Raw genomic sequence first — 14,811 nt, 5'->3', positions numbered from 1 at the left:
CTGACGAGAGCATCACATTTTTGGAGGAAATATCATGAAGATTCATCAACTGGCGCCAAAGATATAGGCAAGTAAAAAAACACTTTTTCTATAGAAACTAGGTCCTAACTATAACTACCTACAAACAACTGCCACTAGATTATATATATATATTTATATATATATATATATATATATATATATATATATATATATATATAATTAATTAAAAATATATATATAGATATAGATACACACACACACACACACATATATATATATATATATATATATATATATATACATATATAACAAATTCACTATTGTTGTAATAAAAACGGAGTTCAATTAGTTGGAACATGGCTGAGGTAAGTATAAAAAAAAAATTGAAACGTATGTTGTGTGCATGCTTGCAAGTGACAGTGTGTTTGTGTGAAAGTGTGTATGTGTAAGTATGTGTGTGAGTGCTCCTTTACAAAATGAGTATGTAATTGGCTTATCCATGATTTACATATTTGATTTACTAGTAAGTCCCTAGTAAAGTGCACTAGAAGTGCCCAGGGCCTATAAATCAAATGCTACTAGTGGGCCTGCAGCACTGGTTGTGCCACCCACATACATATCTCTGTAATCATGACTCAGACCTGCCACTGCAGTGTCTGTGTGTGCAGTTTTAGCCTTCCCTTTTCTTACATGTAAGGCACCCCTAAGGTAGACCCTAGGTAGCCCCAAGGGACAAAGTGCAGTGTATGGTTAAGGTAGGACATATAGTAGTGTGTTTTATATGTCCTGACAGTTAAATATTGCTAAATTTGTTTTTCACTGATGTAAGGCCTGTCCCTCTCATAGGCTAATATGGGGGCTAATATGTTAAAGTGTAGATTCTCTTTGGGAGCGCATAGACATGTGGAGTTTGGGGTCTCTAGGCTCACAATTTAAAAATACATCTTTTAGTAAAGTTGATTTTGAGATTGTGTGTTTGAAAATGCCACTTGTAGAGAGTGAGCATTTTCTTGCTTAAACCATTTCTGTGACTCTGCTTGTTTGTGGATTCCCTGTCTGGGTCAGTTTGACAGTTAGGCTGGTTGCACCTCTCACTAGACAGTGATACAAAGGGAGCTGGGATGTAGTCTGCATTTCCTGGTGAGCCATCTGTGCTAGGAGGGAGGGGAGGACTGGTCACTCACACCTGAAAGGGCTGTGCCTGCCCTCACACAATGCAGTCTCCAACCCCCTGGTGTGTGTCTGGGGCCTGGCCTGGGCAAGGCAGAATTTCACAAACAAAAGAGACTTTGCTTTGAAGTAGGCCTACTTTAAAGGAGAAAATGTGTATAAGAAGGGCACCCAAAACCACAGACTTTAGAACACGTCTGGAAACCAAGAGGAACCTCTGCCTGGAGAAGAGCTGAAGAGCTGAGGAAGAAGAGCTGCCCTGCCTGTGACTGTGCTTTGTGGAGCTATCCTGCAGTTGCTGCTTCTGCCAGGGTAAGAGGGCAGAGACTGGACTTTGTGTGCCTTCCATCTTGTGAAGATCTCCAAGGGCTTGATTTAGAGCTTGCCTCCTGTTGTTTGAAGTACCAGGGACAACAAAGACTTCTCTCTGCCAGCACCTGGATCCTCTGGAGAGAGAGACTCCTACCCTGCCAAGTGGTGCCCATCCAGTTCCTGGGACCCTGAAAGGAGAAGCTGGCAGCCCAAGAGTGAGAAATCCATGCACAGAGCCCCGTGCGGGGAAAAGATAGATGCAACTCCGATCTGCGGCTGAAAAATTGACTTGTCACCAGCTTCGCGGCTGAAAACCGACGCTCGCCTGCAACGCGACCCGAAGATCGATGCCCGGGACTGGAGTAACGATCCACAGCATCGATGACGGAGGCTGGTGAGATCACAACCCGTGCTGTGTGGTTTTCGGATCATCGTGCGGCTGGATCCAGCGCAAACACCACTGGGCGTGTAAATATGACACAAGGTCTGCCCGGACCCGAGAGTGCTGACCGGATCGACGCATCTCTCTCCGGTGGAGAGAAGAAGTCACGCACACCGACTCGACTAAAGGAGAAACGATGCAAGGTCTCATATGTGAAAAGACAATTCAAATGGATGGAACATTGTGTAAAGCATTTTGACTCATGTGATTATTTATAAAATGCAGATGCAAATGAAATGAGGCCTTTAACTTGTTGGGTGCCTTGGACGAGGTGATCTCGTCCAAGGCACCGGTTCCCGGGTGCCTTGGACAAGATCACCTCGTCCTGCACCAGGGAACGGGGGGAGCGCTAGCGCTCCCCCCTTTGGCCCCCCACCCACACCCCCCGGTCTTGGATGGAAGGGGAATCCCTTCACTTTCCACCCCTTCCACCCCGACCCCCCCACCCCCCCTGTGACGTCAGTGCGCGATCGCGCGCTGACAATCACAAGGCCTCCTCCCATCGCGCTGGAAGCTCAGCTTCGGAAGAGAAATGCAAAGCATTTCTCTTCCGATCACGTGGAGGAGGCCGGAGAGGCTTTAAAGGGAAGGAAATTAATTTCCTTCCCTTTGAAGTCTCTCTGAGCGTTTTAGCAGCCGGATTGCAAGCAATCCGGCTGCTAAAACGCCCACTAGACACCAGGGATTTATTACTTATTTGGAAATTGGCATAAGGGAGCGACCCCTTGGGCAAGGGTCGCTCCGGGAAGGGGGGGCATTTTTTTTTAAGGCCTTTTCTGCTCCCCCCTGGGCACCAGGGCTAATTTTGTTTTCTCTTTTTTTACAGGTGGGGAGCGACCCCTTAGGCAAGGGTCGCTCCCCAAGGGGGCAAATTATATTTAGGTCATTTCTGCCCCCTTTGGGGGCAGATTGGCCTATTTTTTTGAGGCCAATCTGCCCCCAAGGGGGACAGAAACCACTAGACACCAGGGAGTTATTTTTTTCTTCGTGAATTTCACGCAACGGGAGCGACCCCTTAGGCAAGGGTCATTCCCCTGGGGGGCAAATTTATTTTAGGCCATTTCTGCCCCCCTTGGGGGCAGATTGGCCTATTTTAATTAGGCCAATCTGCCCCTAAGGGGGGCAGAAACCACTGGGCACCGGGGATTTTTGTTGTTGTTTTACAGATGGTGAGCGACCCCTTAGGCAAGGGTCGCTCCCCTGGGGGGCAAATTGTATTTAGCCCGTTTCTGCCCCCTGTGGGAGCAGATTGGCCGATTTTAGGTCAACCTGCCCCCCAAGGGGGGCAGAAACAACTAGGCACCAGGGATCTTTTTTTTGGGCGCCAATGTCACGCAAGGGGAGTGACCCCGTAGGCAAGGGTCGCTCCCCGGGGGGGTGGGGGGAGCGGGGGAAATTAATTTTAGGCCATGTTGGGCCTTCGGGGCAGATCGGCCAATTTTTGTTAGGTCAATCTGCCCCCATGGAGGCAGAAACCACTTAGGCACCAGGGATTGGTGTGTGTGTATGCGTGTGTTTTCTTTAGGGAGGCAGCTCCTTGGGTAAGGGTCTCTCCCCATGGCGGCACATTACTGTTGGCCATATCTGTCCCCCATTGGGGGCAGATGGGCCTATTTTTGGAAGGCCCATTTACCCCAGGGGGGGGGGCAGAAAGCCCACCAGAGGCCAGGGAAGTTTTTTTTCCATAAATAAGAGGGTGGGGGTATGGCAATACCCCCACCCCAAATAAATGGGGCCAAAGTTGTTCTGCCCACTAGTGGGCAGATGGGGCAATTACCCCTGATCCACACCCCTGGGGGGTAGAAAGTCTACTAGATGCTAGGGAATTAAAAAAATATATATATATATTGGGGTGGGGGCTACCAACCAGTATGTGCCCGGTTACACCCCAACTTCAACTGAAGGGGGTAAAAGTCTTTCAGCTCTCCCCCGCACTCTAAAACATCTTATCCCACAGCAAGCAAGAAGACATTTGATTATTTTGGGTTTTAGTTTTACATTTGGGCCATGAGAACTTGGCTTACTCTCAAAATCGTCCCACTTGGAATGGTGAGTGCTGCACTTTATGGACTTTAGGACGTTGCCATATAGAAAAATCCACAAGACCTAGACACATCTGAAAGCTAAACATCTGGGTGATTCCAGGGTGGTGTGTTTCACATGCACCCCGCACCATTTTTTACCCACAATTCCCTGCAAACCTCCAACTTTGCAGGAAATCACACATTTTTCCCACGTTTTTGTGATGGAACCTTCCGGAATCTGCAGAAATCCATAAAATTCCTACCACCCAGCATTGTCTCATCTATACCGATAAAAATTCTGCTGCACTTGTCAGCCTAAAAATGTTTTTTTTGCAAACTGCTCTTTTGGACCTCCTTTGTTCCCCCTCAATATCGACATGTTTTTGGCTCTTCCCTTTCACAAGCACTTGGCCCACCTACACAAATGAGGTATCATTTTTACCGGGAGACTGAGGGGAACATTGGGTGGTATGAAATGTGTCCCAGTGCAGTGATCCCATACAGAAATGTGGGCAAAATGTGATTTTTTAGCTAAATTTGAGATTTGCTGAGGAATCTGGGTAAGAAAACATTGGGGGATCCTCACAAGTCACACCTCACTAGACTCGCTCAGATGTCTAGTTTTCAGAAATGTCTGGGTTTGGTAGGTTTCCCTAGAAGGCTGCTGAGCCCAGGACCAAAAACGCAGGTGCCCCCCTGCAAAAACAGGTAGTTTTGTATTTGATCATTTTGATGTGTCCACGTTGTGTTTTGAGCCATTTCCTTTCGTGGGCGCTAGGCCTACCCACACAAGTGAGGTACCATTTTTATTGGGAGACTTGGGGGAACGCTGGGTGGAAGGAAATGTGTGGCTCCTCTCAGATTCCAGAACTTTCTGTCACCGAAATGAGAGGAAAAGTGTTTTTTTGGTCAGATTTTGAGGTTTGCAAAGGATTCTGGGTAACAGAACCCGGTCAGATCCCCACAAGTCACCTCATCATGGATTCCCCTAGATGTCTAGTTTTCAAAAATGCACTGGTTTGCTAGGTTTCCCCAGGTGCCGGCTGAGCTAGAGGCCAAAATCCACAGGTAGGCACTTTGTAAAAAACACCTCTGTTTTCTGTGAAAAAATGTGTTGTGTCCACGTTGTGTTTTGGGCCATTTCCTTTCGTGGGCGCTAGGCCTACCCACACAAGTGAGGTACCATTTTTATCGGGAGACTTGGGGGAACACTGGGTGGGAGGAAATTTGTGGCTCCTCTCAGATTCCAGAACTTTCTGTCACCGAAATGAGAGGAAAAAGTGTTTTTTTGGTCAAATTTTGAGGTTTGCAAAGGATTCTGGGTAACAGAACCCGGTCAGATCCCCACAAGTCACCCCGTCTTGGATTCCCCTAGGTGTCTAGTTTTCAAACATGCGCTAGTTTGCTTGGTTTCCCCAGGTGCCGGCTGAGCTAGAGGCCAAAATCCACAGGTAGGCACTTTGTAAAAAAAGCTCTGTTTTCTGTGAAAAAATTTGATGTGTCCACGTTGTATTTTGGGCCATTTCCTTTCGTGAGCGCTAGGCCTACCCTCACAAGTGAGGTACCATTTTTATCGGGAGACTTGGGGGAATGCTGGGTGGAAGGACATTTGTGGCTCCTCTCAGATTCCAGAACTTTCTGTCACCGAAATGAGAGGAAAAAGTGTTTTTTTGGTCAAATTTTGAGGTTTGCAAAGGATTCTGGGTAACAGAACCTGGTCAGATTCCCACAAGTCACCCCATCATGGATTCCCCTAGGCGTCTAGTTTTCACAAATGTGCTGGTTTGCTAGGTTTCCCCAGATTCCGGCTGAGCTAGAGGCCAAAATCCACAGGTAGGCACTTTGTAAAAAACATCTCTGTTTTCTGTGAAAAAATGTGTTGTGTCCACGTTGTGTTTTGGGTCATTTCCTTTCGTGGGCGCTAGGCCTACCCACACAAGTGAGGTACCATTTTTATCGGGAGACTTGGGGGAATGCTGGGTGGAAGGACATTTGTGGCTCCTCTCTGCTTCCAGAACTTTCTGTCACCGAAATGAGAGGGAAAAGTGTTTTTTTGGTCAGATTTTGAGGTTTGCAAAGGATTCTGGGTAACAGAACCTGGTCAGATCCCCACAAGTCACCCCATCTTGGATTCCCATAGGTCTCTAGTTTAAAAAAATGCACAGGTTTGGTAGGTTTCCCCATGTGGAGGCTGAGCTAGAGGCCAAAATCTACAGGTAGGCACTTTGCAAAAAACACCTCTGTTTTCTGTGAAAAAATGTGATGTGTCCACGTTGTGTTTTGAGCCATTTCCTTTCGTGGGCCCTAGGCCTACCCACACAAGTGAGGTACCATTTTTATTGGGAGACATGGGGGAACACAGAATAGCAAAACAAGTGTTATTGCCCCTTGTCTTTCTCTATATTTTTTCCTTCCAAATGTAGGGCAGTGTGTAAAAAAGACATCTATTTGAGAAATGCCCTGTAATTCACATGCTAGTATGGGCACCCCAGAATTCAGAGATGTGCAAATAGCCACTACTTCTCAACACCTTGTCTTGTGGCCATTTTGGAAATACAAAGGTTTTCTTGATACCTATTTTTCACTTTTTATATTTCAGCAAATGAATTGCTGTATACCCGGTATAGAATAAAAATCCATTGCAAGGTGCAGCTCATTTATTGGCTCTGGGTACCTAGAGTTCTTGATGAACCTACAAGCCCTATATATCCTCGCAACCAGAAGAGTCCAGCTGACATAACGGTATATTGCTTTAAAAAATCTGACATCGCAGGAAAAAGTTACAGAGTAAAATGTGGAGAAAAATTGCAGCTTTTTTCACCTCAATTTCAATATTTTTTTATTTCAGCTGTTACTTTCTGTAGGAAACACTTGTATGATCTACACAAATTACCCTTTGCTGAATTCAGAATTTTGTCTACTTTTCCGAAATGTTTAGCTTTCCGGGATCCAGCATTGGTTTCTCACCCATTTTGGTCACTAACTGGAAGGAGGCTGAAAGCACAAAAAATAGTAAAAATGGGGTATGTCCCAGTAAAATGTCAAAATTGTATTGAAAAATTGGGTTTTCCAATTCAAGTCTGCCTGTTCCTGAAAGCTGGGAAGATGGTGATCTTGCCACCGTAAACCCTTTGTTCATGCCATTTTCAGGGAAAAAACCACAAGCTGCCTTCTGCAGCCCTTTTTCCCATTTTTTTGAAAAAAACAGAATTTTTACTGTATTTTGGCTAATTTCTTGGTCTCCTTCAGGGGAACCCACAAAGCCTGGGTACCTCTAGAATCCCTAGGATGTTGGTAAAAAAGGACGAAAATTTGGCGTCGGTAGCTTATGTGAACAAAACGTTATGTGGGGCTAAGCGCGAACTGCCCCAAATAGCCAAAAAAAGACTTGGCACAGGAGAGGGAAAAGGCCTGGCAGCGAAGGGGTTAAGCGATAACATTTTAATACATGAGAGAGTGTAATTTCCTCTTACAAGCCTCTCACTGCTTTTTTTTTAAAACAAGCATGTTCTTCTTAATAATACACAGAAGCTTGTAATCTAATTATAAAAAAACAGTTTCTGGGGAGAGGGGTGTCCTAGATGACACCCAGACAGTAGTGACCCTATTGAGCTCTGCTGCCAACTTAGCTTCTAGCGGGGGAAGCAAGGAGCTCACAACCTTCTTATTTCCCTTAAAACATGTAGGAAGTGGTTCCAGGGTGAGAGGGGCTGGGATGTGAGCCTACTGGCACCCCTAGTGTTGGAGACATGCAGCCCATTAGGACCCTAACCATGTACTCCCAATATGGCGGCAGTCCCAGGGCTGTCACGGATCGCGATCGGCACTCAGACCTGTCCAGACTTTCTGTGGCTTGTGCCACATGAACATCCCTAGCCAGTGGAACAGGCGATTCCAGTTTGCAGCCTGAGCCCTGCAACAGTGCCAGCAAACACGCATTGGTTGCCCACCTCTCACGGGGCTCTGATCTGGTGAAGTGGCCACAAACTGACACAGACGGCCCAAAGAGCCTGAACTGCGGGAGCCATCGGACACCAACATAGCTTCCAGTTTGCAGCCTGAGCCCTGCAACAGTGCCAGCAAACACGCATTGGTTGCCCACCTCTCACGGGGCTCTGATCTGGTGAAGTGGGCGCAAACTGACACAGATGGCCCAAAGAGCCGGAACTGCCTGGATCCATCGGACACCAACATAGCTGGACACAACTTTTTGGTGTGTGTCCACTGGGGCTGCCCTGGATTGGGATTTGGCCTGCGCCACTATGTGGCCTGAAGTGGTGGGGGCCTAGCAGGATTGTAATAGGCCCCACAGGCTGAAGACCCGAGGGGTGCTGGGGGTATTCTTGTTCCCGCCTGCATCCACGGTTTGTGGCCTTCCTTGTACACTCCCCATTAGACACTGGTTCTTATCCTCATTAGAATGCTGCATCTGCTCTACTTTTCCCTCTGGTGCTTGCACTGGAAGGAACCCTCAGTAGAGACTTAGGGCCTGATTTTAAGTTTGATGGAGGGGTCATCTGTCACAACAGTGACGTATATCCCAATCCACCAAAATATAAATTCCATAGGCTATAATGGGATATATATTTTGATGAACAGGATATCCGTCACTGTTGTGACGGAGTAACCCTTCTGCCAAACCATAAATCAGGCCTTTACTGTTCTATGGCAAAGGCTATTGATGGACACTGAACATTAGTGGGGGGTGGCGCCCTGCTAACCACTTGCTGGGATTTGAGGACCTGTACACCGGGATTGATGACCACCTGGAGGCCCCACTGAATTGTGACATCTACGCAGCCTGGGCCTCTAGACTTTTGCCACTTTTACCTCCTCAGCTCTGGGTGTCAGGCCCTTATCTGTTTGTGGTGTGCTACTGCTTGAGGTGCACTGCATGTCCTTACCTCAGCAATCAAAGAAACTACCTTCCAACGTCTTCAAGATATTCCTCCTCAGTGTAATGCACCTTGACCCCATATAGGATGTTGTGGTGACCATTGCTGTCATCATAATGAGAACAAGCATTTGCAATACAATGGGCCTCGTGTTTGCTCCAATTAAAGCTATTAGCATTGTAAACTCCTCACCGGACTTTTCTTGCCACATAAATTGAGAATGAAAAGTAAAACAGTTTCACATAATCGAGCCGACAGCTGCCATGAGCGCAAAGCAGACACACAAAAGGAAACAGAAGTTCGCTCGCAGTGAAACGTATCGGCAAAAGTGCAATTATCCATGTAACCGTCAAAAGTGCAATTATCCATATAACCAGCAAAACTTCAAATATCCATGTTAAAGGGTTGATGTCATGCAAAGCGCACACTACTGCCCAGTGAGATCGCGCTGCCTGTGAAATATAGAGGAAAAGTAGTCCAGAAACCATGCTACAAACATGGAGCCTAGTATGTTTTCAGTAGCTGGCTGGTGTGCTTGAGGAGGGCTAAACACCGTAAAGGCATGACGTATGCATGCCTTTCACTAATGAAATCAAGCGAATTTTCAAAGGCAAGCCCACAAACCAACCAAACTGATGGGTGTTACATGGGCGTGGTTAAAATCCCACAAAGAGATTACACCAGGGACAGAGCACTTTGTGCTCGACCCTAAAAAGGACAGCTCCATCAAAAACCCATCCACCAAACTCACAAGCAAAAAAACAGAGTGTTAGAAATGGGGTCTCTGGTTGGCACTCAGTCTGCACTCTATCCAAGTAGGGACCCTCACTATAGTCATGGTAAGGGAGTTACACTCATAAGACAACTCCTGCTCATTCTTTTGGTAGCTTGGCACAAGCAGTCAGGCTTATCTCAAAGCCAATGTGTAAAGTATTTGTACCAGCACACACAGTAACACAGTGAAAACACTACAAAATCGACCCAACAACAATTTAGAAAAAATAGCCAATATTTATTTACATCAAACAAGACCTAAATTACAAAAATACGACATACACAAGGAAAGTTATGAATTCTTAAAGTTAAAGGAGTCTTAATCCATAGAAATCAATGAATGCGTTGTTTTTACACATAATACCTGGTTTACATAAAAAATAAAGCTGCACGGGTGAGCGTGTGTCAGAAAATTCAGCGATGCGTCAATTCCTGACTCGCAAGTGAGGTCGTGTGCCCTTTCTTCTCCGGCAATGCGTTGTTTTTCTTTCTTGTACAAGAGCGATGCATCTATTTCCGGCCTGGCAACCTCGGGTCCACGCAGGTTCACTGTGGTTTTGACACCCAGCGATGATGCATGAGAAAGTCTGGTGCACTATGGTGAAGGGCCAAGCTGTGATGGTGATGTGTCCATTTTGGCAGTCACACACGGGTGTTGCATCGATTTCCCAGCTGCGATGCAGGCGGTACATTGTTTTTTCAGCAGCGAAGCAGGTGCTGTGTCAATTTTCCTCCTCCACGGATGCTGTGCCTGGATTTCAGGCTTGGTTTCACAAGCTTCTCCTTTCTAGGGCCCATGGACTGGATTAGGCATCACTTGTCAAGGTAGGAGTATCAGCAAGAGAGTCCAGGTGCTGGCAGAGGAAGTCTCTGATGCCCCTGAGACTGCAGAACAGGGTACACGCTCAGTCCAAGCCCTTCAAGACACTTCACAAGCAAGGAAATACAGCAAAGTCCAGTCTTTGCCCTCTCAAAGTCAGAAGCAGCAGCTAAAGGCAAACCCAGCAAAACAAACGCACAGGCAAAGGGGCAGTACTCCTCCTCCAGCTCTTCAGCTCTTCTCCATGGAAGTGGTTCCTCTTGATCCAGAAATAATCTAAAATCTGGAGTTTTAGGTCCACTACTTATACTCCTTTCTGCCTTTGAAGTGGGGAAACTTTAAAGGAAAGTCTCTGTTGTTGACAAGATACTGCTTTGCCAGTGCCTGGCCCCGGACACACAACAGGGGGTCGGAGGCTGCATTGTGTGAGGACAAGCACAGCCCTTTCAGGTGTAAGTGTCAGCTTCTCCCTCTCTACTCTAGCCCAGAAGAATTATCAGAGTATGCAGGCTACACCTCAGCTCCCTTTGTGTCACTGTCTAGGGGGAATTCACAAACAGCCCAACTGTCAGTCTGACCCAGACTTGGATTCCACAAGCAGGCAGAGGGTCAGAATTGTTAAGCATGAAAAGGCTCACCTTCTAAAAGTGGCATTTTCAAACTGACAATCTAAAAAACTACTTTAGAAAAATATAATTTTTTTAAATTGTGAATTCGGAGACCCCAAAATCCACATCTCTATCTGCTCCCAACGGGAGAATGCACTTAAAAGATATTTAAAGGCAGTCCCCATGTTAACCTTTGGGAGAGATAGGCCTTGCAATTGTGAAAAATGAATTTGGCAGTATTTCACTATCAGGACATGTAAAACACCCCAGCACATGTCCTACCTTTTAAATACCTTACCCCCTGCCCATGAGGCTACCTAGGACCTACATTAGGGGTGACTTGCATGTAGTAAAAGGGAAGGTTTGGGCCTGGTAAGTGGGTTTACTTGCCAGGTCGAATTGGCAGTCAATACTCCACACACAAACACTGCAGTGGCAGGCCTGAGACATGTTTACAGGGCTACTCATGTGGGTGGCACAATCTTTGCTACAGGTCCACTAGTAGCATTTGATTTACAGGCCCTGGGCACCTCTAATGCACTTTACTAGCGGCTTACTAGTAAATCAAATATACCAATCAGGGATAAACCCATCACCAATTGAATTTAGACAAGGAGCATTTGCAGGTTACCACTGGTTAGCAGTGGTAAAGTGCCCAGAGTACTAAAGCCAACAAAAACCTATCATAAAAAATAGGAGGAAGGAGGCAAAAAGTTTGTGAATGGCCCTGCAAAAAGGACCAGGTCCAACACATAGCATCACATAGAGGCCTCCCCATTGGCGTCCTCCTCTGCAGATGGTACTGCCTCTGACCACATGGTTAAGGAAGCACCAGTCAACCTGACCTTCCTGGAGACTCTTTTTAGCATTCTGTGGGATGACATTAGAACCCTTAAACAGGAAATGGTGAGGGATGTCAAGGGCATTGACCGAAAGATGACTTGGGACAGTGAGTCAACGCTCTCAAACAAGTTGGTGACTCCCAAGAGGAAGAGCTTGACGCACATCAGCGTGAATTGCTGGATCTGCAGGAGATAAACACTGAACTGTTCTATCAACTGGAGGACCTGGAAAATAGGTCCCCACGAGTGACCATAAGATTTAACCCCTACACTGCCAGGCCTTTTCCCCTCAGGTGCCAGGCCTTTTTTGGGCTATTTGGGGTAGTAACGTTTTTGTCCACATAAGCTAGCCACGGCAAATTTGCGTCCTTTTTTTCCAAAATCCCAGGGATTCTAGCGGTACCCAGACTTTGTGGGTTCCCCTGAAGGAGACCAATAAATTAGGCAAAATACAGTGAAAATGTTGTTTTGAAAAAAAAAAATGAGAAAAAAGAGCTGCAGAAGAAGGCTGTGTTTTTTCCCCTGAAAATTACATCAACAAACGGTTTGCGGTGCTAAAATCACCAGCTTCCCAGCTTTCAGGAACAGATGGACTTGATTCAGAAAACCCAATTTTGGCATTTTACCGGGACATACCCCATTTTTACTATTTTTTGTGCTTTCAGCCTCCTTCCAGTTAGTGACAGAAATGGGTGTAAAACCAATGATGCATGCCAGAAAGCAAAATATTTCTGAAAAGTAGACAACATTCTGAGTTAAGCAAGGGGTACTTTATGTAGATCCTACAAGGTTTTCCTACAGAAAATACCAGCTGAAATAAAAAAATATTGAAACTGAGGTTAAAAAACAGCCATTTTTCTTAATGTTTTACTCTGTAACCTTTTCCTGCAATGTCATATTTTTGAAAACAATATACAGTTACGTTTGATGGACTCTTCTGGTTGCGGGCGAGACATAGGGCTTGTAGATTCATCAAGAACCCTAGGTACCTGAGCCAATAAATGAGCTGCACCTTGCAATGGGTCATCATTCTCAAGAAAACCTTTGTATTTCCCAAATGGGCACAAGATAAGGTGTTGAGAAGCAGTGGTTATTTGCACATCTCTGAATTCCGGGGTGCCCATACTAGCATGTGAATTACAGGGCATTTCTCAAATAGACTTCTTTTTTCACAATGTCATACATTTTGAAGGAATAAATGTAGTTAAAGACAAGGGGCAATAACACTTGTTTTGCTATACTGTGTTCCCCCAAATCTCCCGATAAAAATGATACCTGACTTGCGTGGGTAGGCCTAATGCTCGCGACATGAAACACAACTTGGAAACCTCACATTTTTACATTGAAATCTGACATGTTTTTTTGCAAAGGGCCCGGCTGCAGATTTTGGCCTCTAGCTCAGCCAGCACCTAGGGAAACCTACCAAACCTGCACATTTTTTTTAAACTACACACCTAGGAGAATCCAAGATTGGGTGACTTGTGGCGCGGCTCTCACCAGGTTCTGTTATCCCAAAATCATTTGCAAATCTCAAAATGTGGCCAAAAAACACTTTTTCCTCACATTTTGGTGATAGAAAGTTCTGAAACCTGAGAGGGGCCAAAAATTATCCTTCCACTGAGCGTTCCCCAAGTCTCCTGATAAAAATGGTACCTCACTTGTGTGGGTAGGCCTAGTGCCCACGAAAGGACCTTTCTGAACACTAGACACCTGACGGAGTCCAGGGAGGTGTGGCTTGCGTGGTTCCCCCAATACTTTCTTACCCAGAATCCTCAGCAAACCTCAAATTTTGCTAACAAAATACATTTTCCCACATTTCTGTGTGGGATCACCGTACCAGGACAAATTTCCTACCACCACATTTTTTTACATGGCAGCATCCCAAAGTCCAAAAAGTGCGCCCTCACCATTCCAAGTGGGACAATTTTGAGAGTTAGCCAAGCTCTCATGGCCCAAATGTAAAACCATAACCCCAAGTAATCCAATGTTCTCATGCTTGCTGTGAAGGAAGATGTTTTAGTGTGTGGAGGGAGAGATGAAAGACTTTTACCCCCTTCAGTAGGGGTGGGGGCATAACCAGGCCCATACTGGTTGGTGCCCCATCTGCCCACTGGTGGGCAGAACAACTTTGGCTCCATTTATTTGGGGTGCCACCCTCTTATTTTAGAATACAAAATCTTCCCTGGTCTCTGATGGGCTTTCTGCCCCCTTGGTGGCTGGTGGGCCTTCCAAAAATAGGCCAATATGCCCCAGGGGGAGCAGATATGGCCAACAGTAATGTGCCCCCCATGAGGAGTGACCCTTGCCCAAGGGGCTGCCCCCCCAAACAAAACACACACATAAACACACACACCAATTCCTGGTGCCTAAGTGGTTTCTGCCCCCCCCGGGGGCAGATTGACCTAATTGTAGTAGGCCGATTTGCCCCCAGGAGGGGGAGAAATGGCCTAAAAATAAATTTCTCACTTGGGGAGCGGCCCTTGCCCAAGGGGCCGCTCCCTTTCTGTGCAAGTATGAAAAAAAAAATCCCTTCTGTCTAGTGGTTTACTGGCCAAATAAAAATAGGCCGATCTACCCCAAAGGGGGGAAGAAGTGGCCTAAAAGTAAAATTGCCCCCAAAGGAACGACCCTTGTCTAAGGGGTCACTCCCCACCAAACATAAAAAAAAAAAAAAATGATCCCTGGTGTCTAGCGGTTTCTGTCCCCCCCTGGGAGCAGATCAGCCTAATTATAATAGGCCTCTTTGTCCCCAGGGGGGGCAGAAATGGCCTAAAAACAAATTGCCCCCCTGGGTAGCGGCCCTTCCCCAAGAGGCGGCTCCCCTTATGACATAAACAACCAAACAAAAAAAATTCTGGCCAGCAGAAATGCTGATAGAGACATGAAAGGAGAGGAAAGGCCTTTCCTCTCCTTTCATGCCGCTCTCACCCCCTCCACGTGAT

The sequence above is a fragment of the Pleurodeles waltl genome, chromosome 5 (genome assembly GCF_031143425.1).
Source record: "Pleurodeles waltl isolate 20211129_DDA chromosome 5, aPleWal1.hap1.20221129, whole genome shotgun sequence".
NCBI classification, from domain to species: Eukaryota; Metazoa; Chordata; class Amphibia; order Caudata; family Salamandridae; genus Pleurodeles; species Pleurodeles waltl.
Note: the sequence above shows the minus strand (reverse complement) of the source record.